The following is a 26,081-nucleotide window of genomic DNA, read 5'->3' as shown; positions in this document are numbered from 1 at the left end:
TCACTGAAGCCTTAGAAAATAAAGAATAAGCCAGGTGCAGTGGCACATGCCTGTAATCCCAGCAGCTCTGGAAGCTGAGACAGGAGGGTCCTGAGTTCAAAGCCAGCCTCAGCAATGGCGAGGCACTTAGCAACTCAGTGAGACCCTGTCTCTAAATAAAATACAAAATAGGGCTGGGGATGTGGCTCAGTGGTAGAGTGCCCCTGAGTTCAGTCCCCAGTACCCCCCTCCCCCACCAAAAAGAAAAGAATAATAAAACCATGAAATGCACATCTACCACCTAACTTGAAAAATTACATTTTTCTTCAGTAGTTTTATTTTTACATAATTTCAGATTTACGGAAGAATTGTGAAGACAGTAGAAAGCTCCTTTACACTCCTTACCTGTCTCACCCTAATGTTGACATCTTACTATGGTACATTTATTAAAACTAAGAAGTTAACATTGGTACAATTATTTTAGCTAAACTACAGACCAACCTAATTCAAATTGTACTAGTTTTTCCACTAATGTTCTTTTTCTATTCCAGGATCTAATCCAGGATATCATGTTGCATTTAGTCATTATGTCTTTTTAGTCTCCTCCAATCCCTGAAATTTTCTCAGTATTTCCTTGTCTTTTGTGTGTGTGTTTCTGGGAGAGGGGTGCTGGAGATCTAACCCAGGGCCTTCTGCATGCAAGGAAAGCACTTACCAACTGAGCTGTATCTCCAGCTCTTTCCTTGTCTTTTGTAACCTTGATATTTTGGAAAGAATATAAAGCTGAAATCTCTCTCTCTCTTCCTCTCTCTCCCTCTCTCTCTCTCTCTTTGGTTTTGGTGGTACTGGGTATTGAACCCATGGGTGCTCTACCACTGAGCTCCATCCCGAGCCAATTTTTTATTGCGAGATAAGGTCTTGTTGAGGCTGGCGTTGAACTTCCAATCCTCCTGCTTCGGCCTCCTTTGTTGGGATCACAGGTATACACCACCATGCCCAGCTTGAGGTGCCTTTCTTATGGCTTCTCATTGCATCAACATGATTTATTACTAGTGTTATTAACCTTGATTAGTAGGTTAAGGAACTGTTTGCCAGATTTCTGTACTACAAAATTATTTATTTTATTTTCTATGCTCTTCTTCTTTTTTAAAAAAAATATTTTTTAGTTGTAGTTGGACACAGTATCTTCATTTTATTTATTGTTATGTGGTGCTGAGGATCAAACCCAGTGCCTCGCATGTGCTAGGCAAGTGCTCTACTGCTGAGCCACAACCCCAGCCCCTTCTATACTCTTCTTTAGAAGCAAGTCACTAAATCCAACTCACACTTGAGGGGAAATTAAGTTTCATCTTCTAGAGAGAGCCATATCCAAGAAGTTGTGGACATACATTAAAATTGCCACAGTAATTAACAAATATGTATTATTTTTGGTTCTGGGGATCAAACCCAGGAGTGCACTACCACTGAGCTTCATCCCCAAGCCTTTCTATTTTTTATTTTGAGAAAGAGTGTTGCTAAGGTGCCAGACTAACCTTAAACTTGTGAGCCTCCTGCCTCAGCCTCCTGAATTTCTGGGATTACAGGCATGCTCCGCAACACCCAGCATAATTAATAAAAGTTTGATGGACTCCTTAGCATTTTTTTGTGTGTGTCTGGTGGTGGGGACGAACTCAGATTCTCGTGCATGCTAGGCAAGCACCCTTATCACTGGGCTACAATCCCCATCCTGCCTCCTTACATTGACTCTTCTAATTTTATTATCACTATAAATATTACCTGTGCTATCATTCACCTCATATTTCTTCATTCATGAGCTTATGATGAGTTTATTTTCCTTCTTGAAAGTCACAAGGTATTTGTATGGCAGCTTCTCAAACATGTTTGACTATTATAGTCATTTGGGAGTACTTGTTTAATTAGAGGTTTTCTAGATTCAGCGTGTCTGGGTATGAGCTTGGAAACTAGGGGTTTTTTTTTGGCGGGGGCAGGGTGCTGGGGATTAGAACCCAGGGCCTTGTGCATGCAAGGCAAGCGCTCTACCAACTGAGCTATATCCCCAGCCCAGGGAACTAGTTTTAAAAGCATTTTAGGTTCTTCTCCACTCCACCCCCTGCCCCAGGTTATTCTTTTTACTAGACCAAGTTTGAGAAACATTGGTTTATAGCATTTCCCTCTTCTCCTTTTCCAATAGTCAACATGGACACTTATTATTCTGTAGTTAGTTTTATAGTGTCCTAATTTATATAGTTTATAGTTTCCTCATTTTCTTTTTTGAAACTTAGGAAATCTGTACTTTCCCATCTTCCACAAAGTCAGGACATTTCAATGTAAACTACAAGAGAGATTTCCAGATGATGATGATGATGATGATGATGATGATGATGATTCTTCTTCTTCTTCTTCCTTGAGAACTTCACTGCTTTTCAAAAAAGGACAGAATTTCTCTCTCTCTCTCTCTCTCTCTCTCTCTCTCTGTGTGTGTGTGTGTGTGTGTGTGTACTGGGAATTGAACCCAGGGCCTTGCAATGCTAGGCAAGTGTTCCACCACTGAGATATGCTCCTAACTCCCAGGAGTTTTTCTTTAGGGGTTTGTGCTTATTATTTCACTTCTATCATGATAATTTCTGAAGCTATCATTTATTATTAATCACATAACATGCCAGGTATCATGTTTTATGTTTTAAGTGATCCATATGAACAACACTTTTGTAGGTCAAAACTAATGTTGGCAATTTAATATGATTTGACCTAATATATCATCTCCTTTAAAGGAGATGCTCTGGAGGTAGGTGGTACTATGCCAATTTTACAGATAAGAATACTGAATATCAGAAAGATTAAATGATATTCCTAAAGTAGCATATTTATAAATGATAGAGCCCAGATTTGAATACAGGTCTGTTTCCAAAACCCATGTTTTAAAACATAAAGTACCTTTAAAGAAAATGTCATGTTGATAATTTTTGGAATATAGTGTATACCTTACTGAAAACAATTCAGGCAAAGCTTCAGTTGCACAGAAGGAATAGATTATGTTGTTATACAGCATGTTGAGTATGGTTAAGAATTAAGTATATTTATGAGCTGGGATTGTGGCTCAGCGGTAGAGCGCTCCCCTAGCAGGGGCGGGACCCAGGTTCAATCCTCAGCACCACATAAAAAAAATAATAAAGGCATTGTGTTGTGTCCATCTATACCTAAAAAATAAATATTTTAAAAAAAGAATTAAGTATATTTCAAAATAGATAAAATGATTTTAAATTCTCTCACCACAAAAAATGAATATGTTAATTAGCCTGATTTGATTATCTCACAGTGTATATGTATAATGTAACTTCATGTTGTACCTCATAAATATGTACAATTATTATTTGTCAATTAAATCCACCAATAAGGAAAAAAATTTGATACTGGGGATTGAACCCAGGGGCACTTTACCACTGAGCCACATCCCAGGTCCTTATAATTTTTTTTTTTTTATTTTGAGACTGAAAAACCAGCCTCTACCTCAGAGCAAAGCCTGTCCAAGGAAGGGGGCGTGACCCTTGTCCTTGGAAAGACCCACAGAGCACTCCTAGGCACATACCCACCCTGCTGAGTTGTTTATCTACAAATAACAGGAGAGATCTGCTGCACCAGGTGTCCCTGACTCAGGCTAGGTGGGGACCCATAGCAACCCCCTAGCAGCCACCAATCAGCATGAGACAGGGAAATACCTGGGATGCCAGATGACCCTCCCAGTAGTTTATGGTGGTTGATAACATGTTGGGAAACCATGTAGTTCAGCAGTACTCCCCTCATGGCCTAAACCAATCAGTTCAAATGAATCCCTCTCTTGTAAGTAACCAATCACCCCTACCCAACTTGTTCCCGCCAGTGAATGTGCTAATCATGTTTTAGAGTTGTTATTTGATTTTCCCGCGGTGTGTGATGATTTGCTAAGAGATGCTGTGATGTATGTGGGGTCCCTGCCTTCCCCAAAGAGTGTATAAAATTGCTGCAAACCCTGGGCTCGGGGCCTCTCAGCATCACCAGTTGCTAGCTCACAATAAACACCTCTTTGCTGCTTAACATCGATCTTGGTTTCTGGTGGTCTTTTGGGGGTCCCGAATTCAAGCATAACAAGACAGGTTCCTGCTAAGTTGCTGAGGGTCTCACTAATTTTCTGACCTTGAACTTCCAATCCTCCTGCCTCAGCCTATTGAATCACTGAGACTACAGATGTGTGCCACCATGCCTGGCCACTATAAAGAATTTTTTTTTCTTTTCTTTTCTTTTTTTTTTAAAGAGAGAGAGAGAGAGAGAAAGAGAATTTCTTAATATTTATTTTTCAGTTTTCGGCGGACACAACATCTTTGTTTGTATGTGGTGCTGAGGATCGAACCCGGGCTGCACGCATGCCAGGCGAGCACGCTACCGCTTGAGCCACATCCCCAGCCCAAGATTTTCTTTTCTTTTTTTTTTTTCACTAATCATACTGTGTTTTTATTTCGATTTAACATTTTTTTCAAGTACTCTACTGTGTTTTAAATACATGATAAAGAAAATTATATATTATTTATCTGTATATAGCAAAGCATTATGAACTACCATTATAATATTTACATGCAATAACAACTAGTTATTTTTTACTATACCAAATAAAAATCATCATATAATAAAAATTGACATAAAAAATTAGTATTAACAAATTTCATGCTCAAAACTGGAAACTGAACTTGAGATAGAGTCTTGGGGTGCTAAAAGAAGGAGTTGCAGATGTCCTGAAACCATGTGAATAGAAGCCAGGCTCCAAATGGAACCAAATGCTAATTTTGACAATGCCAGAATACATGTGTTGAAGGAAAAACTAAAGCCATTACTACTGTTTCAAGGTCATTTCCAGAACCACAGTGTGCCTTATGTTTCCAAGATTTTCAATTTTAGATAATATAGTAATCAGCATTTCATGCATGTAGCTTTTACTTCTGTCAAATTGTCTCTATAGGGGGATGGGGATGTAACGCAGTGGTACAGCACTTAACTAGCTGTGCAAGGCTCTGGGTTCAATCCCCAGCACCACGCGCACACACACGCACACACACACACACAAAGAAAAATTGTTTCTCTAGGGCAGAGGATGTAGTTCAGTGGTAGTGTGTGCTCCCACAATTGCATAATTTTACTATTTAAGTGTGCTCAGCAAGAAAGAAATAACAATTGTTTCTCTAACATCAGTTCTTGAGTATAGAATTATTAGGCCAGGGGTCAAAAATAATTATTTAAAATTGTTACCTATGTAATACACTGTTTAAAAATCTCAACAGCTCATAATGAATAGCAATTGCCTCCCATCCCCTTTGATTTTCATCTCTACTCACTTTCCACAGGAACAACCACTTTGATCTGTTATGAAAATATTTATGGCTTTTGATAAATAATGTCAAATCATTTTCCAAAAGTTTTGTTATCTGTTTATCTTGTCAGCAATCATATGTGAATAATTTCTCTACAAATCTGACAACTTCAGATGGTACTTAAAGACTTTTTTTTGCTCATTTTCATTTGTTTAATAAACATTCCAGCACTTAGTAAACATAACAGTTGAGGATACAAATAAGAATGAGACAAGCCTTTGCCCCAGTTGTCACAGGCAGCCAGACTGACACAAGAAGCAAAAACCTGAGAGTACAGTTTGGCTAATGCAATGGAAGTATGTGAAATGAAGCAGGAGAGTTGCAAAGTAATCGACTTTGCAAGGTGTGGGTAGGACAGGTGAGGGTAAGGAAAAGCTTTACAATACAAAAAATCTTTTGAGCTAAACCTGGATGGATAGTGGGGCTTGGCAAGTGGGTTGGATGAGTATATTCCAGATAGTACTATCCAAAAGTCAAGGCCATGAACCAGCATGGAATGTTTGTAGGAATGCTGGAGAGGGAAGATAAGGGAAAGGTAGGGAAGGCAGAGCAGATCATGAAACAGTTCCTAAAAGGAGTTTGAACTTTATCTTGATCTTCCTTGACAGTGAAGAATTTTAAAACAGATGAAAGATGTAATTAGATCTGGTTTGCTTTTAGAGAGAGTAACTCTGGCTTTATGGAATGTGTTGAATGTAGTGGCACAAAGAAGGGGTCAGGTTTTAGGAAAGAGCACCTATTGCAAGACTTGCATTAGTTCAGGTAAGGTGATGAGGACTTCAGCTAAAATAATTATAATTGGGTTAGAGAATGTGGGATAGATTTGGGAGATGTTTAGGTGTTGAGAGCCACAGCCCAAGGGGCCCCAGCAAACTTCCAGCTGCCTGCACCAGCTGCCAGTTGATGATTGGTTCACAGCAGCCCCAGCAAACTTCTAGCTGCCAACTGATTGGCTCCTCTGCCGTGATGCTCATTGGGCTGTTTCCCCGCCCTTTGGAGAACTGGCTATAATTTTTATTTCACCTTCATAATCGGGATCAATTACCCCAGGACTTATCATAAGTCCTTTTAGAGTAGAAGAGCTGCGTCCCAATAATAAGCCTACTGTTCCTTTGGGAAGAGGTCCTTTTACCCCTATGGGAATGATTTGAACTCCCATCTCCAAAGGGCGGGGAAACAGCCCAATGAGCATCACCGCGGAGGAGCCAATCAGTTAGCAGCTAGAAGTTTGCTGGGGCCGCTGTGAGCCAATCATCAACTGGCAGCTGGTGCTGGCAGCTGGAAGTTTGCTGGGGCCCCTTCGGCTCTCAACATTTAGGAGGTAGACTCAACCACTTTTGATGATTAATTGTTATTGGGAGGCAAGGAATAAGCAGTCAATAAATATTTGTAGGGTGGCTGGCATTATTCTAGGCTCTGGTGATAAAGCAATGAAAAACATGGATATATGGGGCTGGGGATGTGGCTCAAGCGGTAGCGTGCTCACCTGGCATGCGTGCGGCCTGGGTTTGATCCTCAGCACCACATACAAAGATGTTGTGCCCCCCGAAAACTAAAAAATAAATATTAAAAAAACTCTCTCTCAAAAAAATTATTTAAAAAAAAGGAAAAACATAGATGTAATTCCTTAGTGTTGTGGAGCATACCATCTATTGGAAAACAGTTTATAAGTAAATACAGGGGCTGGAATTGTAGCTCAGTGGTAGAGCACTCGACTAGCACGTGCAAGGCCCTAGCTTCGATCCTCACACCACATAAAAATAAGTAAATAAAATAAAGGCATTGTGTCCAATTATACCTAAAAAATAAATATTAAGAAATAAGTAAATACAGACTATGTTAGAAATAAAAGAAGGGGGGGCTGGGGCTGGGGCTCAGTGGTAGCACACGTGCGTGCCTGGTATGGTAAAGCACTGGGTTTGATTCCCAGTACCATGTATTAAAAAATAAATAAATAAAGATCTATCAGCAACTAAAAAATATTTTTAAAAAAAGAAATAAAAGAAGGGTGAGATATTAGTAATAGTGACTGGGTTTGGGATACAAGGAACCTAGAGTAGACAGAGAAAGTAGACAGGGAAAGTCTCTACTGGGGAGGTGACATTTTAGCCAAGACTTGAAGATAAGAAAGAGCCAGACTTGCAATGAGCCAGGAGAAGCTAGTTCTAGCAGAAAGAAGAGCAAGAAGAAAGGTTCAGAAGCAAAAAAAGAGGTTGTTGTATTTGAAGAACTACAATGTTGCTGGAATTTCTGGGAGTGTAATGAGCAAAAGAAAGAGTGGAATTCTTCCTAGTTTTTGTCTTGGAAAAATAGGTAGGACGTGGGAATAATAGTGAAATAACTTAAGAGAAGGTGTAGGTTTTGGGTTAAGGAAGGTAATGATATGTCTGAGATATCCAAGAGGAGATGTTCAATAAGCAGTTGGAAATAGCAGAGCTCAGGAGAGAGGTTGGGTGGTTGTGTCATTAGCGAGTGGGCAACAGTCAAAGATATAGAGATGAGATCATGGTCAAGGGCAGAAAACTCAGGAAAAGACCCAATATTTAATGTCAGGGCAAAGATAGGTGAACCAACAAAGTAATTGAAAACTAACACAGAAAGTGTGTAATTGAGAAGCTAGAGGGAGAAAAGAATGTGAGGAATGAGGAATGATTAGTATTTAAAATTCAACAGAGAGGTCAAGTAAGCTAAGAACTGAAATGTATCCATTGAATTTGCAATTTGGAGGTCAGTGGAGTAGTAGGAGTAGAAATACATTTGAACTGACTTGAACAATTGGACAAATAGAAAAATGTAACTTATAAAATAGTGGGCTGGGAATGTTGCTCAGCAGTAGAGTACTTGCCTAGCATGCAAGAGGCCTAGATTTGAACCCCAGCACTGCACACAGACACACACAATATATAATTTTTTAAATAACAAAAATAATATGATACCAAGGAATAAATCTAATAAATAAAAGATTTTCAAGACCTTTATGAAGAAAATAATGACATTCTGCTGAAAAATATTAAAGACCTCAATAAATGGAAAGGCATTCTAGACTGATGAAGGACAAGACTCAATATTGTCATGATGTCCTATATTGATCTATGGATTCCAATGTATTTCCATGAAAATTCCAATAGGATTTTTCATACAGTTTGACAAAAATAATTCTAAACCATATGTGGAAGAGGAACTGATTAAAATTAACCAAAGAGGCAAATGAAGTGAGGGAACTGGAACTTCCTCTTTCAGATAACAAGGTTTATTATAAAGAGCTGGGGTTGTGGCTTGGTGATAGAGTGCTTGCCTATCCCGTGTGAGGCTCTGGGTTAAATCCTCAGCACCATATAAAAATAAATAAATAAAATAAAGGTATTGTGTTCATCTACAACTAAAAAAAATTTAAAAAAAGATTTATTATAAAGCAATAATTAAGAGAATTTGGAATTGGCACAGGAACAGAAGAATGGAACAGTGGAATATAATAGCCTAGAAGCAAACCTGAACATATTTGGACACTTGGCAAAATATAGAAGTGGAATTGTGGATCAGTGGGCAAAGGATGGACTGTTTAGTAAGCAATACTGGGAAAATTAGCTATCCATATAGGAAAAAAAGAAATGGAATCTTTATCTCATACCTTACACAAAAACTAATTTTATATGCAAAGCATATATTTAAAACTTTTAATAGAAAATGAGAGTATTTATATAATCTTGGCATAGGGAAGAATTTTAGACAAAAATATAAAGCACAAACCATACAATAAAAGTTGGATACATTTGACAATATTTTAAAAATAAAATTTTGTTAATCAAAAGGTGTTATTTTCAGGGCTGGGGCTATGGCTCAGTGGTAGTGTACTTACCTAGTGCACATGAGGACCACTGGGTTCGATCCTCAGCATGACATAAAAATGAAATAAAGATTGTGTGTCCACCTACAACTAAAAATTAAATATTAAAACCAAGACAAAACAGGGGGCTGGGATTGTGGCTCAGCGGTAGAGCATTCGCCTAGCATGAGCAGGACCCGGGTTCAATCCTCAGCACCACATAAAAATAAAGGCATTGTGTTGTGTCCATCTACACCTAAAAAATAAATATTAAAAAAAAGACAAAACAAAAAAGGTGTTAGTTAAAAAGCCACATGGACTATCAGAAGATATTTGCAATTTATATGAACTGATCAAGGAAACTATCACGAATATATAGCTATATATCATTATGTATGTGTATGTGTATGAAATACTAGTATTTCATAGAAGAGGAAACAGGACTGGCCAATAAACATATGAAAAGGTGAGCTACCTCATCAGTAATCAAGGAAATGAAAATAGTGTTCACTTTGGGATTTATTTTATACCCATCAGACAGAAAAATATATATATTTTTTTTTTAGAGACAGTGTGAGAGTGAGAGACAGAGAATTTTTTTAAAATATTTATTTATTTATTTATTTATTTATTTTTTAGTTTTTGGCGGACACAACATCTTTGTTTGTATGTGGTGCTGAGGATCAAACCCGGGCCGCACGCATGCCAGGCGAGCGTGCTACCACTTGAGCCACATCCCCAGCCCCCAGAAAAATATTTAGAAGTCTGATAATGTGAGCTTTGTCAGAGCTATTAAGCTATGGAAATCCTGCTAGCAGATGTATAAATTGGCACAATCACTTTGGGTAAATTTGACATTTAATAAATCTGAACATGGTTTTACCCTATGACTCAGTAATTCTAACCTTAGACATTCAACATACAAAAAATCTTGCACAAAAGTGCCAGAAGACTTGTACTGCAATAATTTATGAGTGTTAATAGCAGCACTGATCTTAATAGCAGGAATCTGGAAACATCTTAGATGTCCTTCAATGGAGAATGGTTTAACAAATTGTGACATAATCATAAAATGGAAAACTACATTGGTGAAAATGAATACCTACCACGATGAGTATCAACATGGAATGAATACCATAAACATGATTTAGAGGGAAAGCAAGTTCAGAAAATTCATACAGTATGATTCTGTGTATATAAAGTTCAAAACACAGGTGAGAAAGTTATAATGAAAAGCACAATTCCTCATAGTACTTTCATTATGTGGGGAAGGAAAGCAGTGCAATCTAGAAGGGTTTACAGAGGACTTTTGCCAGGTGCTGTTGACATGCCTGCAATCACAACCATTCTGGAAGCTGAGGTAGGAGAATGACAAGCTCCAAGCCAGCCTCAGCAATTTAGTGAGATCCTCAGCAACTTAATGAGACCCTGTCTCAAAATAAAAAGGACCCTGTCTCAAAATAAAAAATAGCTCAGTGGTATAGTGCCCCTGGGTTCAAACCCCAGTACCAAAATAAAAAATGGAGACTTCAGAGGCTATGGTAATGTTTTGGGGTTTTGTCTTCATTTTTTGAGGTGCTAAGGATCAAAATCAGGGCTTCATGCATGCTCGGCAAGAACTCTACTACATCATCAGCCCATATTCTCTTCCTTAAACTAATTGGTGAGTACATGGGTGTTCCTTTTATCATTTTAAAAATTATATATGTATAAAATATTTATATACAGAAGCCCCTTGAATTAAAATGGGTTATGTTCTGATAACCCCAACTTAAGTTGAAAGTATTATAAGTCAAAATGGTATGCACCTGTAGTCCCAGGTAGTTGAAGAGGCTGAGGCAAGAGGATAACTTGAGCCCAGGAGTTAGAGGCCAGCTTGAGCAACATAGTGAGATTCCATCTCAAAAAAAATTTGTATTTAATATGTCTAATCTACAGAACATCATAGTTTAGCAACACAGTGTACTACCCTTCTGATTGTGTGGCTGATCGAGAGCATGTCTCCATACTCTTGTGTGTGTGTCTGTGTGTATTCTTTTGTATTTAGGAGATATATATATATATATATATATATATATATATATATATATATTTTTTTTTTTTTTTTAAAGAGAGAGAGAGAAAAATTTTAATATTTATTTTTTAGTTTTCTGCCGACACAACATCTTTTTTTGTATGTGGTGCTGAGAGTCGAACCCGGGCCGCACGCATGCCAGGTGAGCGCGCTACCACTTGAGCCACATCCCCAGCCCATGTATTTAGGATATATTTTATCAAAGTTTCTAAGCTGAAAATGTAGTGATTAGAAGGTGAGAAAGAAGCTAGGCTATCAAGGGAAGGAGAATGATAGTAATAGCGGAGGGAGAAATGGAATCACCGGTAAGATTTTTAAAAACTTGCAATATATGACCATGTTTACAGGCTTCATTCATTCATTCAACAAATGTTTATTGAATACCAACTAGGTACCTGGTACTGTGCTGAGCCCTGGGATACAAAGCTGTATCTATTCAATTATGTAGTTACCCATTGTTCTAAGAGCTATAAATCATTTATTTCTTAATTAGTTAAAAAATATTTAGAAAGCTGATTACAGTGGTACACACCCATAATCCCAGCAACTTGAGAGCCTGAGGCAGGAGAATCACAAGTTTGAAGCCAGCCTGGGCAACTAAGTGAGCCATTGTCTCAAAATAAAAAAAGAAAAAGAGATGGAGATGTAGTTCAGTGGTAGAGTACCCCTGGGTTCTATCCCCAGTACTGAAAAAAAAAATTGTATAGTGATCTTAATATTTTTTTCACCTAGTTTCCCCCATCTTGCATAACTATACTGTAATATGCAACCAGGAAATTGACAAGGATATAATCCACATACTTTATTCAGATTTCACCAGCTTATGTGCACTTGTATGTGTATGTTTTAAGTTCTATGCAAATTTATCACATGTGGAGTAGTGTGACCACCACAGTCAACATATTGAGCAGTTCTAGATTGGCAGGGTTTTTTCTTACTTAAAGTTGTTGCTCCACTGTCTTTGGATTTGCATTATTTCTGATGAGAAATCTGCTCTCCTTTTTACCTTTTTTTCTTCTGTACTTGACATGTCTTTTTTCTTTGACTGCTTGTAAGATTACCACTGATGTGTTTGTGGGGGTGTGGGGGTGTATGTGTGTTAGTATGTTGCCCACGCTGATATCAACCTCAGCCTCCCAGATACAGGCACATGCCACTGTACCCTGTTTCTGAATTTCTTTCTTTCTTTTTTTTTAGTTGTAGATGAACACAATACTTTTATTTTGTTTATTTATTTTTTTATGTGGTGCTGAGGATCCAACCCAGTGTCTCACACATTCTAGGCGAGTGCTCTACCACTGAGCCACAGCCCTAGCCCTACCCTGTTTATGTGTTTCAATTGTGAAAAATAAGGCTGGGTATACTGCTCAGTGGTAGAGCACTTGTCTAGTATACTTCAGGCCCTGGGTTTTACCCCTAGCACCACATAAATAAATAAATAATAAAAGGGAGGAGAGATTCAATTGTGGTAATATATATAACAAAATTTTCCACTTTAAATATTTAAGTCTCTCTCTTTCTCTCTCTCTGTACTGGGAATTGAACCCAGGGGTGCTCTACCACTGAACTATATCCCTAGCCATTTCTACTTTTGATTTTGAGACAAAGCCCCACTAAATTTCCCAGGTTGACCTCAAAATTACAATCTTTCTATCTCTGCCTCCTGAGTAGCTGGGTGTGCACTACTGTGCCTAGCTTATGCTAATACCCTTTATCACTCCAAACAGAAACTTTGTACCTTCTAAGCAATAACCTCCATTCCCCTTTTACTCCCAGCACCTGGGGATTGCATATATATATATATATATATATATATATATATATATATATATATGTGTGTGTGTGTGTGTGTGTGTGTGTGTGTGTATATATAATATTACCACTGATGTTATAATATATGTTGTTATATATATATATATATATATATATATATATATATATATATATATGTTATAATGTGTGTGTGTGTGTGTGTATATATATATATATTTTTTTTTTTTTTTTTTTTTTGTGGGAGTGGTGGTGGTGCTGGGGATTGAACCCTGGGCTTCATGCATGCTAGGCAAGCACTCTACCACTGAGCCACATTCCCCAGTCCCTGGCTAATAAATTTTTTTATCTCTATGAATTTGCCTACTGTAGTTCTCTCATATAAACAGAATCACAATATTTGTCCTTTAGTGTTTGGCTTATTTTACTAAACATGATATTTTCAAAGTTCATTCATCATGTAGCACACATAAAATGATATTCCTTTTTATGGATGAAAATATTCCATTGTAAGTAGTCCCTTTCTTCAATTCATTTCAGTATTTGTGTAGGAAGGGAATTTCTGGATCATGTGGTAATTCTAGGTTTAACTTTTTTTTTTTTTTTTTTTGTAATGGGACCTTATGCATGCTAGGCAAGTACTTTACCACTGAGCCACATCTCAGCCCTAGGTTTTACTTTTTGAGGAATTGCCAAAATGTTTTCCACAGCAGCTGTGCTTTTCATATTCCTAACAACAATGCACAAATGTTTGTATTTCTCCACAGTCTCATTAACACTTGTTATTTTCCATATTTGTAAAAAAACATAGCATACAGCGGGTGTGGGGGCACATGCCTGTAATCCCAACGACTGGAGAGGCTAAAGCAGGATGATTGCAAATTTGAGGCCAGCCTCAGCAGTTTAGTGAGAACCTCAGCAACTCAGTAGGATGCTGTCTCAAAATACAAAAGATAAAAAGGAATAGAGAGGGAACTCAGTGGTCAAGTGATCCTAGGTTCAATCCCCAGTACCAAAAAACAAAACAAAACAATAAGAACAACAAAAAATATAGATAGTAATAACCTTCCTAATGGATGTACAATGATATATCAATGTGATTTAGATCTATATTTTTCTCATGACTAATGATGTTGAGCATCATTTAATATGCTTATTGGCTGGCCATCTGTATGTCTTCTGTGGAAAAATGTCTGTCTTTTACCCATTTTTTTTTTTTTTGGTGGATACTGGGGATTAAACCCAGAGGTGCTTAACCATTGAGCCACATCCTCAGCTCTTTAAATTTTTTATTTTGAGACAGGGTCTCACTAAGTTGCTTCGGACCTTGTTAAATTACTGAGGCTGTCTTTGAACCTGTGATCCTTCTGCCAGAGCCTCCAGAGTGGCTGGGATTACAAGTGTGCACTACACACCCAGCTCTTTTACCTGTTTTTAAAAAAATATTTATTTTTTAGTTGTAGTTGGACACAATATCTTTATTTTTTTTTTAATTTTTATGTGGTACTAAGGATCGAACCCAGGGCCCCGCACATGCTAGGCGAGTGCTGTACCGCTAGGCCACAACCCCAGCCCCTCTTTTACCCATTTTTTAAAAAATATTTATTTTTTCAGTTATAGGTGGAAACAATATCTTTATTTTAATGTGGTGCTGAGGATCGAACCCAGTGCCTCATGCATGCTAGACGAGCACTCTACCTCTGAGACACAACCCCAGCCCCCCCTTTTACCCATTTTTAATTAGGTTGTTTTTGTTGTTGTTCAATTGTTGGGTTCTTTAGAGAGTCTGGATATTAGTCCCTTATTAGGTATATGATCTCCAATTTTTTTCCATTCAATGGCTTGTCTTTTTACTCTGTTGATAATGATCTTTAATCATAAATATTGTGAGTTTTGATGAATTCTAACTTGTTTTTCTTTCATTGACTTTGCTTTTGCTGTCACAATCAAGAAATTATTGGGGCTGGGGATGTGGCTCAAGTGGTAGCGCGCTCGCCTGGCATGCGTGAGGCCCGGGTTCCATTCTCAGCACCACATACAAACAAAGATTTTGTGTCCGCCGAAAACTAAAAAATAAATATTAAAAAATATTCTCTCTCTCTCTCTCTCTCTCAAAAAAAAATTTTTAAAAAAGAAATTATTGGTAAATCTAATGTCATGAAGATTTTCCCCTATTCTTTCTTCTAAGAGTTTTATATTTTTAATTCTATCATTTAGGTCTTTAATCCACTTTGGGTTAATTTTTGTACATGTTATGAGTTAAGGGCCTAACTTCTTTTGCATATCACCATTTGTTGAAGAGACTGTCCTTTCCCACTCAAATGTCTAGGCATTCTTTTAAAAAATCAGTTGACTGTACATGTGAGGATTTATTTCTGGGATTCCTATTTTATTCCATTAATCTATTATGGTTTAGATATGAATGTCATCCAAAAGCACATGTGTTAAAGGCTTGGTTGTCAATGAAACAATGTTCAGTAGGGTGGGGTTGGGAAGCTTTTGAGAAGTGATTATATCATAAGGGCTCTGACCTCATCAATGGATTAATGCGTTGATGGGTTCATAACTGATGGCATTATTGGGAGGTGGTGGAAACTTTAGGAGGTAAGCCCTAGTTGAAGTATGTAAGTCAATGAAAGGGTACTTCTTGTCTCTATGCTCATTCCCCACCCCCTGCCCCAATTTATCTATCTCTCTTCCTGACTGCTATGAAGCGAAGAGCTTTCCTCCACCAGGTCCTTCCACCATGATATAGAAACCTTGGGGCCAGCCAACCATGGACTGAAACCTCTGATATTGTGAGCCAAAATAAATCTGTCCAGCTTTTTTAAAAATATATTTTTAGTTGTTGATAGATGTTTATTTATTTTTATGTGGTGCTGAGGATCAGACCCAGTGCTTCACACATGGTAGCAAGTACTGTACCACTGAGCCACCCCAGCCTTTGTCCAGCTTTAAGTTGCTTTTCTCAGGTATTTTTGTCACAGTGACAAAAAGCTGACTAACACATTCTGTATATCTATCATTATCCCAGTACCACAGTGTTTTGATTACTATAATTCTTTGGTAAGGTTTGAAATCAGGAAGTGGAAGTCCTCCATTTTCCTTCTGTTTTTTTTTTTTTTCCCTCTTTGGTTGTTATTTTAAGATGGGGTATCGGGCTGGGGATGTGGCTCAAGCGGTAGCGGTAGCGTGCTCGCCTGGCATGCGTGCAGCCCGGGTTCGATCCTCAGCACCACATACAAACAAAGATGTTGTGTCCGCCGAAAACTAAAAAATAAATATTAAAAATTCTCTCTCTCTCTCTCTAAAAAAAAAAAAAAAAAAAAAGATGGGGTATCAATTGCTATGTTGCCCAGGCTGCTAGTCTCAAACTTGCAGGCTCAAGGGATTTTCCTACCTCAGACTACTGAGTAGCTGGAAATACAGGCATGTGCCACCACACCTGGTTTTTCTTTCTCCTTTTTCGAGATTGTTTGACTCCTCAATATTCCATGAAATTCCATGTGAATTTTAGGATGGGCTTTTTATTTCTGAAAAAAAAAAATGTTATGGGCCAGGCTATATGGGCAATGACCAAACAGACTCCATTTTACCTTGAGACTCCATATCATGTAAGAAATGCTTCTCCCATGGAAAAGCCCCGCCTCTGTACCCATTAATAGTTACCTAGCATAGCATACTTGGCAACACAAAATAGCAGTTCTTATACAATGTAAAATTGTTCTCTTTGGTTTCCATTTCTCTTGGGCAATGTACCTTGTCAGAGATTGATTGTCTAGACGTTAGTAACCATTCTCTAACTTATACTCAACTAGGGTCATTTTGACCGGCTTCCCTTCTGCTTGCTTGCTGCTATGCCAACCTGGAAAGGCCTGTGGGATATACTAATGTACCCATTGTACCCATTGCATTGTCTCGCTAACTGCCCAATTCAGCTTCTGTACCTGCTTGCTTGTAGCTACGTCAACCTGGATGTGGTTTTTGCGGTTTTTGCCTTTAAAAATCCTAAATGCTCAGGCTCAGTGCTGTTCCTTGTAGAGACATTTATGGGTTCTGCGGGGGGGCTATTTACATAGAAAATCTATATATTGCTTTGGAGAGCACTATAGTTTGAATCTTGACCCAAAGGTCCATGTGCTAAAGACTTTTTCCCCAGGGTTGCACTTTTTTTTTTTTTTTTAAAGAGAGAGTGGGGGGAGAGAGAGAGAGAGTGAGAGAGAGAGAAATTTTTAATATTTTTTTTTTTTTAGTTCTCGGCGGACACAACATCTTTGTTTGTATGTGGTGCTGAGGATCGAACCTGGGCCGCACGCATGCCAGGCGAGCGAGCTACCGCTTGAGCCACATCCCCAGCCCAGGGTTGCACTTTTGAGAGAGAGAGATAGAATTTTTAAAATATTTATTTTCTAGTTTTTCAGTGGACACAACATCTTTATTTTATTTTTAACATCTTTATTTTATTTTTATGTAGTGCTGAGGATCAAACCCAGTGCTCTGGGCATGCCAGGCGAGCATGCTACCACTTGAGCCACATCCCCAGCCCTAGGGTTGCACTTTTGGGAGGAGGTGGAACCTTAGGGAAATGGAGCCTTGTTAGGAATTCCTTAGGTATTTAGGAGTGTGCCATTGGGACTCTGACCCCCTTTTGTTCCTCTGTTTTGCTTCTTGGCCATGAGGTGAGTGGTTTTGCTCCACCAAACACTCCCACCATGACTGCAAATTGGTGCAACCACTCGGGAAAGCAGTATGAAGATTGCTCAGAAAACTTGGAATGGAACCATTTGACCCAGATATCCTACTCCTCGGTATATATCCAAAGGACTTAAAATCAGCATACTATAGTAATGCAGCCACATCAATGTTTATAGAAACTCAATTCACAATAGCTAAACTATGGAACCAACCTAGGTGCCCTTCAACAGATGAATAGATAATGAAAATGTTCTATATATACACATAACACAATGGGATATTACTCAGCCTTAAAGAAGAATGAAATTATTGCATTTGCATGTAAATGGATGGAGATGGAGAATATCATGCTAAGTGAAATAAGCCAAACCCATAAAACCAAAGGCCGAATGTTTTCTCTGATAAGCAGATGCTGATCCATATGGCTAGGGAAGAATGGAGGAACTTTGGATTGGGTTGAGGGGAGTGAAGGGAGGAGAGGGATTTGAGGATGGGAAGAATGGTGGAATGAGACAGACATTATTACACTATATACATGTATGATTACACAACTAGTGTGACTCTGCACCATGTACAGCCAGTGGAATGAGAAGTTGTGTTTCATTTGTTTACAGTGTGTCAAAATGCATTCTCCTATTATGCATAACCAATTAGAACAATTAAAAAAAAGATGAAAAAAAAAAACAAACACTCCCACCATGATATGCTGCTTTCCCACAGGGCAAAAGCAACAGGGCCAATTGATCCTGGGCTGGAAACTCCAAAACTGTGAGCCAAAACAAATCTGTTCTTTAAGTGTATTATTGCAGATATTTTATTTAGTGATGGAATGCTGTCTAACACAGGAAGTATTGTAATTTTTTAATTTGCTATGGATTGAATCCAGGGCCTTACACATGTGAGGCACATGGTCTACCACTGAGTTATATTCCCAACCCTTTTTAAAAGAGACTCTCTTTCACTGAGTTGCTCAGGCTGGCCTTGAACTTGCAGTCCTCCTGGTTTAGATTTCCAAGTAGCTGGGATTACAGACATGCACCACCATGCCCAGCTTGAGTATTGTCATCTTAACAATATTAATTCTTCCAATCCATGAATGTTATCTTTCCATTTATTTAGTTCTTCTATAATTTTTTTCAGCAATGTTTTATAGTTTTCATATATAAGTCTTACACCTACTTAGTTAAATTTGTTCCTCAGTATTTTATTTTTTTCAACGTTATTGTGAATATAATTGTTTTCTTAATTTACTTTTTTTTTAAAGAGTGAGAGAGAGAGAGACAGAGAGCGAGCGAATTTTTTAATATTTATTTATTTTTTTAGTTCTTGGCTGACACAACATCTTTGTTTGTTTGTGGTGCTGAGGATCGAACCCGGGCCGCACGCACGCCAGGTGAGCGTGCTACCGCTTGAGCCACATCCTCAGCCCAATTTACTTTTTGAATTTTCAATGCTGGTACATGGGAAAACAAAAGTTATTATATATTGATTTTGTACCCTACAACTTTGATGAATTCATTTATTAACACATTTTTTAAAAAACTTTCAATTGTAGATGAACATGATACCTTTATTTTATTTATCTTTATGTGGTGCTGAGGATCAAATCCAGCACCTCACTCATGCTAGGCAAGTGCTCAGCCACTGAGCTACAACCTCAGCTCCTTAACACATTTTTTGATACTGAAGATTGAACCCAGGTATGCACTCTACCACCGAGCTACACACCATCCCTTTTCTGGCTTTATATGTGTTTGTTTGTTTATTTATTTGGTACCAGGGATTGAACCCAGGGGTGCTTAGCCACTGAGCCACATTCCCAGGCCTTTTAAAAACTATGGAATGCTTCATGAATTTGTATGTCATCCTTGCACAGGGGCCATGCTAATTTTCTCTGTATTGTTCCAGTTTTAGTATATGTGCTGCTGAAGCAAGCACTCTGGTTTTGAGATGGGGTCATGCTATGTTGCCCAGGCTGGCCTTGAACTTGCAATCCTCCTGCCTCAACCTTTTGAGTAGCTGAAATTACAGGCCTGAACTATCACCCCTGGCTAGCTTGCTCTTCATGGTATAGTTCCTTTCATGTTTCTTATGCTTGTTATTATGATTCTTGGATCTCTGTTTATAGAATTCATTAGATTTGGGAAAAGTTTGGCCATTATTTTTTCTATTCATTCCCCTTCTTCAGGGACTCCAATTACATGTATAGAGCTTAGGGTTTCCCTACAGCTCATTGATGATCTGTTCTTTTTTTCAGTTGAGTATACTTTCAAGTTTATTAATCATTTTTTCTGTAGTATCTAATCTGCTGTTAATCCAATTGAGAGAGAGAGAGAGAGAGAGAGAGAGAGAGAGAGAGAGAGATAGTGAGTTAGTTTTCTTTTTCTTCTTTCTTTCTTTGGTTCTGGAAATTGAAGCTAGGAGTGCTACAATCCCAGCCCATTTTTTAAATTTTGAGACAGGGTCTCATTAAGTTGCTTAGGCTGAGGCTTGTCTCAAACTAGCAATTCTCCTGCCTCAACTTCCCAAATCACTGTGATTACAGGCATATGCCATCACACCCAGTTCAATTTACTGTATTTTTATAAAAAAAAGGCATTGCCTTTTTTTCTCTAGAACTTTGGGATTTTTTTTTAAAAGAAAATGCGTCTGTACTTAATATGTTCAAATTTCCTCTACTTTCTTGAACATATGGAATATAGTTATATAATAACTGTTTCACTATTCCTGTGTTTTAACTATATCACCTGTATTATTTCTGGGTCTGTTTCTATTGATTGATTTTTCTCCTCATTGTAGATCATATTTTCCTGCTTCTTTATCTGCTTGTTATTTTTTTGAATACCAGAGATTGTTAATTTTACATTATTGAGTGGTAAATGTTTTTACTACTGTAAATATGCAGCTGGGTTTAGTGGACACACCTGTAATCCCAGCTACTCAGAGGGCTGAGGCAAGAGGATCACAAATTCAAGGCCAACCTTGGCAACTTAGTGAGCTCCTGTCTCTAAATAAAAAATAAATAAGGGTTAGGGATGTAGCTTAGTGATAGAGCACTTCCTAGCATGTATGAGTCCCAGGGTTTGATCACCTGTATTGCAAAAACAAAACAAAACAAAACAAAAACACTTACTGTAAATTAAACTTTGTCCTGGAAAGTTGGTAAGTTACTTTGAAACAGTTTTATTTTTATCTTTTTTTTTTTTTTTTCAGTGCTGGGGATGAAAGCCAGCACTTCCTCCATGCTAAACTCTGAGCCACACCCCTAGTTCTAGGCAGTTTCTTTATGTGCATGCACTGACCTATTATCAGTGGAAAACATGATGAACATCCCTTGCAAATTTCTAGAGCTTTCTCTCTGTGCAACTTGCTTTTCTCCAGTACTCTGTACTGTACAGAACTTTAGTTACCTTGTTCTCCCTAGACTCCCATCTTTATCTTCTCAACTAAGAGAGATTGCTGAGTTCTGCCTGAGTTCCTCCTTTCTACACTGTGGCCTAACAATTCTCTCTAGGTGAGTATGCTGGAATCATCATTAGAATCATCTTGTTTGTTTTTCAACTTTTTGTGATCATTATCATATGCTTCCAGATGTCTAATATCCAAAGCCCATTGTTTCATATAGTTCATCCTTTTTCTTTGCTGTTTTAGTTGGTAGGGTAAATTACTCAATCTTGCCCAGAAGTAGAAGTAGCTTTGCCTTTTTGTGAGACTAGGATTTAAGATTCCAGAGGTTGGGTTTTTCTGGGCAATGAAGAAGCCCAGGGTGTGAGAGTAGGGGCTTAAATGGAATGGAAAACAAAGTTTCTGGAGTTAAGGCAGAATAAGAGTGCAAGGCTAAATTATGAAATGAGTCGTTTTTGTGAATGCTTAATAGATATAGTTAGTGGGAATGGAACTGGCATTGCAAACAAAGATATGAGGATGGGCAAAGTGCCTGGAGGAATAAATAAGCACTGGTTTCAGAGAACTATAAATTATTTCTTATAGCTGGAATATAAAACACATAAGAAGCTGCTGTGGTTTGGAGATATCTCCTATGAAGTTCAGGTAATGTGGTCTGGGGGTGTGGTTCAGTGGTAGAGTGCTTGCCTAACATGTGTGAAGCCCTGGATTTGATCCCCAGCACTGCAAAACAAACACACAGAATTCAGATGTTGGCCAATGGGATAGTATTAAAAGATGAGGACTTTATATAGGCCATGAGGGGCCCTCCCTTCTGAATGGCATTTAGGCCTTTATAAAAGGGGTTTCCTGCAGCATTTGGCTTCTTAGCTCTTTCACCTTCTGCCATGTGAGGACAGTGTTCTTCCCCTCAGCAGGATGTAGCCCTCACTAGACAACTGAATCTTCTGGCACTTTGATCTTAGACTTACCAGGCTTCAGAACTCTGAGAAATAAATTTCTGTTCTTTTAAAATCCAGTCTCACGTATTCTGTTTTAGCAGCACAAAAACAGAAAACTTGTCAGGAAATGAAATAGGTGACTATATTTGAAGAATCATCTGTTAATGGAAGGAATTTGGAAACTTTCTTCAAAGCAATTGAGAAAGTCAAGAAATTGGATGGTCAGGGAGTCAGTTTGTCACCCAGATTAATTCTCGAATCTTCTTGCTGATGACAGAACATGGGGTAGGTAGAGAGGAAAACTGAAAGCTTGATTCAAAAATTCTTATTGAGCCAGGTGTAGTGGTGCATACCTATAATCCCAGCAACTCAGGACACCAAAGCAAGAGGATCACAAGTTTGAGTCCAGCCTCGGCATATTAGCAAGACCCTGTTTCAAAATAAGAAATAAAAGGGATGGAGGATATAGCAAAGTGCACCTGGGTTCCATCCCCAGTTTCACATGCATACACAATGTTCGTACTGAGTAAGGAGGCTGGGGTGCTAGTTTTAGGGTTGTGGAGAAGGTTGTAAAGCTAAATGTCATAAGTCTCAAAGGAATAGATTTCTTATTTTTATTTATTTATTTTTACTTAGGAGTGGTGGATTTGGCAATTGGGAAACAGGAGACAGCTTCCCTCATCCCCTCCCATCCCCTTCTCTCTGTGGTAGGCAGAGGGTGAGAGAAGCAGCAATCTCCTTCAAGAAAGGGCTGTGGAGGGGGTGAGGATGTGGCTCAAGTGGTAACGCGCTCGCCTGGCATTCATGGGGCGCTGGGTTCGATCCTCAGCACCACATAAAAATAAAATAAAGATGTTGTGTCCACTGAAAACTAAAAAGCAAATATTAAAAAATTCTTTCTCTCTCTTTCTAAAAAAAGAGAAAAAGGGGCTGTGGAGAAGCAGGAGCTCAGGCTAGAGCCCCAGTGCAGTTCAGATAGGGGTAGGGAGGGAAAGGTCCACAAAGAATGCTAGGATTAGTGGAGTTGGCCTCTCAAAGAACAAGGATTCCAGAGGGTGTAGTGGATAGGACTCTGAGAAAAGTGAACAGTAGGAAAAACAGGTTCAGATGTGTGTAAAGGAATTAAAGACTTGAAGGCTCTAATCTTAGTTCTGACCTCTTTTCCTGTCTTGTGAAAGTGCCAGCACCTCCTGTTTGTCATTCTTTCTTTGACGACATTCTTAATGTGATCCTTTGTAACCACTTTTAGTTTCACTTAAACATGCTTTCTGTTTAAAATCCACACGATCAGATTGGAATATCTTCAAGTAAACACATTCTTTGGCCTTTATGAAATGTGCTCTCTCTGTAGCTAAAACCCTGTCTTAAGTCATGTTCCAAAAGGTCAAACTGTTTTCTCTGACAGATAGCCTGCATTCACCACTGCTGTGTCTCCCTGCTCTTGCTGAATCCCTGCTTTCAGGAAAGAAGTGAAAAAGCCCCCTCGTGCTCCCAAGGTCTTCAATTTTTGCCCAGACCTCCATCTAAAGAAGTGCTTTGCAAGTTACTTGTGGAAGTGCTATTCAACCCTATGTCAGGCATTGGGAGCAGATAGAAGTTAGAAAGTTTGATAGATTCTGTGATATACTTCAGATTCATTTTGGGAAAACGGCATCTCATCCCCTTTCAACATTACTTTACATACAGTATTTAATTTTTTTTGGTGGTACTGGGTATTTTTTTTTTTTTTTTTTACAGTTTTATGACTTTAACTATCAGCAGTTAGTTCTCATCCACATTGACTGTCTGTAGATTTTTGAACGTGGTAACGGGGACATAGTTACCAAAGTATAGAGCTTGTTTGGTGAATCTTCATCCTCGTTATGTTTTCTGGATAATTGCACACGAATACGATATGGGACATTCCTTATTCCTTTGGCCCAGACAGCTTTGTTGAGCCTGGTATCAATGCGCTCATCTGGAGTTCCCATCTCCTTCATGGCAAATTTCCGGATCTCTTTGAGTGCCCGAGGGTGAGCACGCTTCTTGAAGCCCACTCCATGGATGCGCTTGTGAATGTTGATGGTGTATTCCCGGGTCACGACCTCATTGATGGCAGAACGGCCCTTCTTCTCGCCACCCTTCTTTGCGGGAGCCATTCTGCCAGGCCCTAGTTGGAAAGCTGGTACTGGGTATTGAACTCAGGGATGCTCTACCACTGAGCTACACCCCCAGCTCTTTTTGTCTTTTATTTTGAGACAGGGTCTCACTGAATTGCTGAGGCTGGCTTGAAACTTGCCATTCTCCTGCCTCAGCCTCCAGAGTTGCTGGGATTACAGGTTTGCACAACCACATCTGGCACAGTATTTAATTTTTATAAACAATTTATAAACAATTTATGATATATATGATATAGGATATAAAAAAAGAAAAAAAAATCTAGGGCTGAAGTTGTAGTGCAATAATACAGAGCTTGCTTAGCACACACAAGGTCCTGGGTTTAATCCCTAGTACTACAAAAAGTAATTAAAATCTACCTGAAGGTATATAGTAAAGAGTAAATTTCCCTTCCTTTTCTACCTTCTGTTCACTTCCCCTCCTTAGGGCCAACTATAGCTATCAGTTTCATAAGACTATATGAGGATATACAAATATAATTCCAGAGATGATGATATATACATTTATCATTATATATATATATATATATATATATATATATATATATATATATGAGAATATATATACATATACATACGTATATATGTTTCCTTTTTTAAAAATTTTTTTAGTTGTAGTTGGACACAATACCTTTATTTTATTTATTTTTATGTGGTGCTGAGGATGGAACCCAGGGCCTCACACGCACTAGGTGAGCCCTCTACCACTGAGCCACAACACCAACCAGCCCCCCCCCCTTTTTTTTTTAAGAAAACATAAGTTGTAGGATTATATGTGCACTGTTTTGCACCTTGCTTTCCCTACTTTTGAGAATATCCTGGAAATCTTTTAAAGTCAGTCTACATACAGAGCTGCTCATTGGTTTTGTAATTGCATAGTCTTACACCGATAGCTGCACCAGAGTTTATTTAATCAACTTCCTACTGGTGGACTTTAAGGTTACTTAAATACACACACACACACACACACACACGTTAATAATTATGGAAATTGAATATGGAGTATATGGGGACTTTCTATACTATCTTAATCACTCTTCCTGTATATAAATATAAAACTGTTGTAAGAGTAAAGTTAATCTGTGGGGAAAGTAAAATGTTCAGTGGTTGCTAGAGGTTTTGGAGGGTAGGAGGAAAGGCTGAATAGATGGAGCACAGGGGATTTTTAGGGCATTTGAACTATTCTTTATAATACTGTAATGGTGGATAGGTGTCATTGAACATTTGCAAAGTCTATAAAATGTGCAATACAAAAAAATGAACCCTAATGTAAACTATTAACGATGTATTAATATTGACTTATTAAGATTTATTAATTATAAGAAATGTACCACACTATTGTAAATTGTTAATTGTAGGAGAAACTGTTTATGGGGAGTAGAGAGGATAGGTGTGGATATATTGAACTCTGTGTAATACTGGTTCAATTATGCGAATCTGAAACTGTACTAAGAAAATTAAATACTAAAATAAATTGGCAAAGGATTTAATTAGACATTTTTCCATACAAATGGCCAAAAAGCACATGAAAATAATTCAATGAGCCAGACATGATGGCACATACCTGTGAGACTAGAGAAACTGAGGTAGGAACATTGCTTAAGCCCAGGATTCAAGGCCAGCCTGCGCACTGTATTGAGACCCTATCTCAAAAGAACAAACCCAAACATCACTGGTCATTAGAGAAATATAAATTAACTTCACAACTGTCAGGGTGAGGTAAAGATGTGCTGGTGAGGATGTGGAGAAATTATAATCCTCATGCATTGCTGGTAGCAGTGTAAAATGATGCAGCCACCCTAGAAAGCAATTTGGCAATTCCTCAAAAAGTTTTTTAAAAAT

At 38.3% G+C, this 26,081-nt stretch overlaps 1 long non-coding RNA gene, 1 other non-coding gene and 1 pseudogene across 2 annotated transcripts in view; all 3 read right to left on the bottom strand.

Moving 5' to 3' along the window:
• LOC139703090 (uncharacterized) overlaps window positions 1-26,081 on the bottom strand; it is a 639,290-nt gene that overhangs the window by 228,486 nt on the left and 384,723 nt on the right. The gene's annotated exons all lie outside the window — the stretch shown is intronic.
• Window positions 19,569-19,675, bottom strand: LOC114093168 (U6 spliceosomal RNA). The gene has a single exon (XR_003582870.1). It is a non-coding gene; the product is annotated as a U6 spliceosomal RNA (small nuclear RNA).
• Window positions 23,830-24,223, bottom strand: LOC114093145 (large ribosomal subunit protein eL31-like; annotated as a pseudogene).

This window comes from Marmota flaviventris, chromosome X, assembly GCF_047511675.1.
Source record: "Marmota flaviventris isolate mMarFla1 chromosome X, mMarFla1.hap1, whole genome shotgun sequence".
Lineage (NCBI taxonomy): Eukaryota > Metazoa > Chordata > Mammalia > Rodentia > Sciuridae > Marmota > Marmota flaviventris.
Note: the sequence above shows the minus strand (reverse complement) of the source record. Positions and strands in the feature narration are given on the sequence as shown.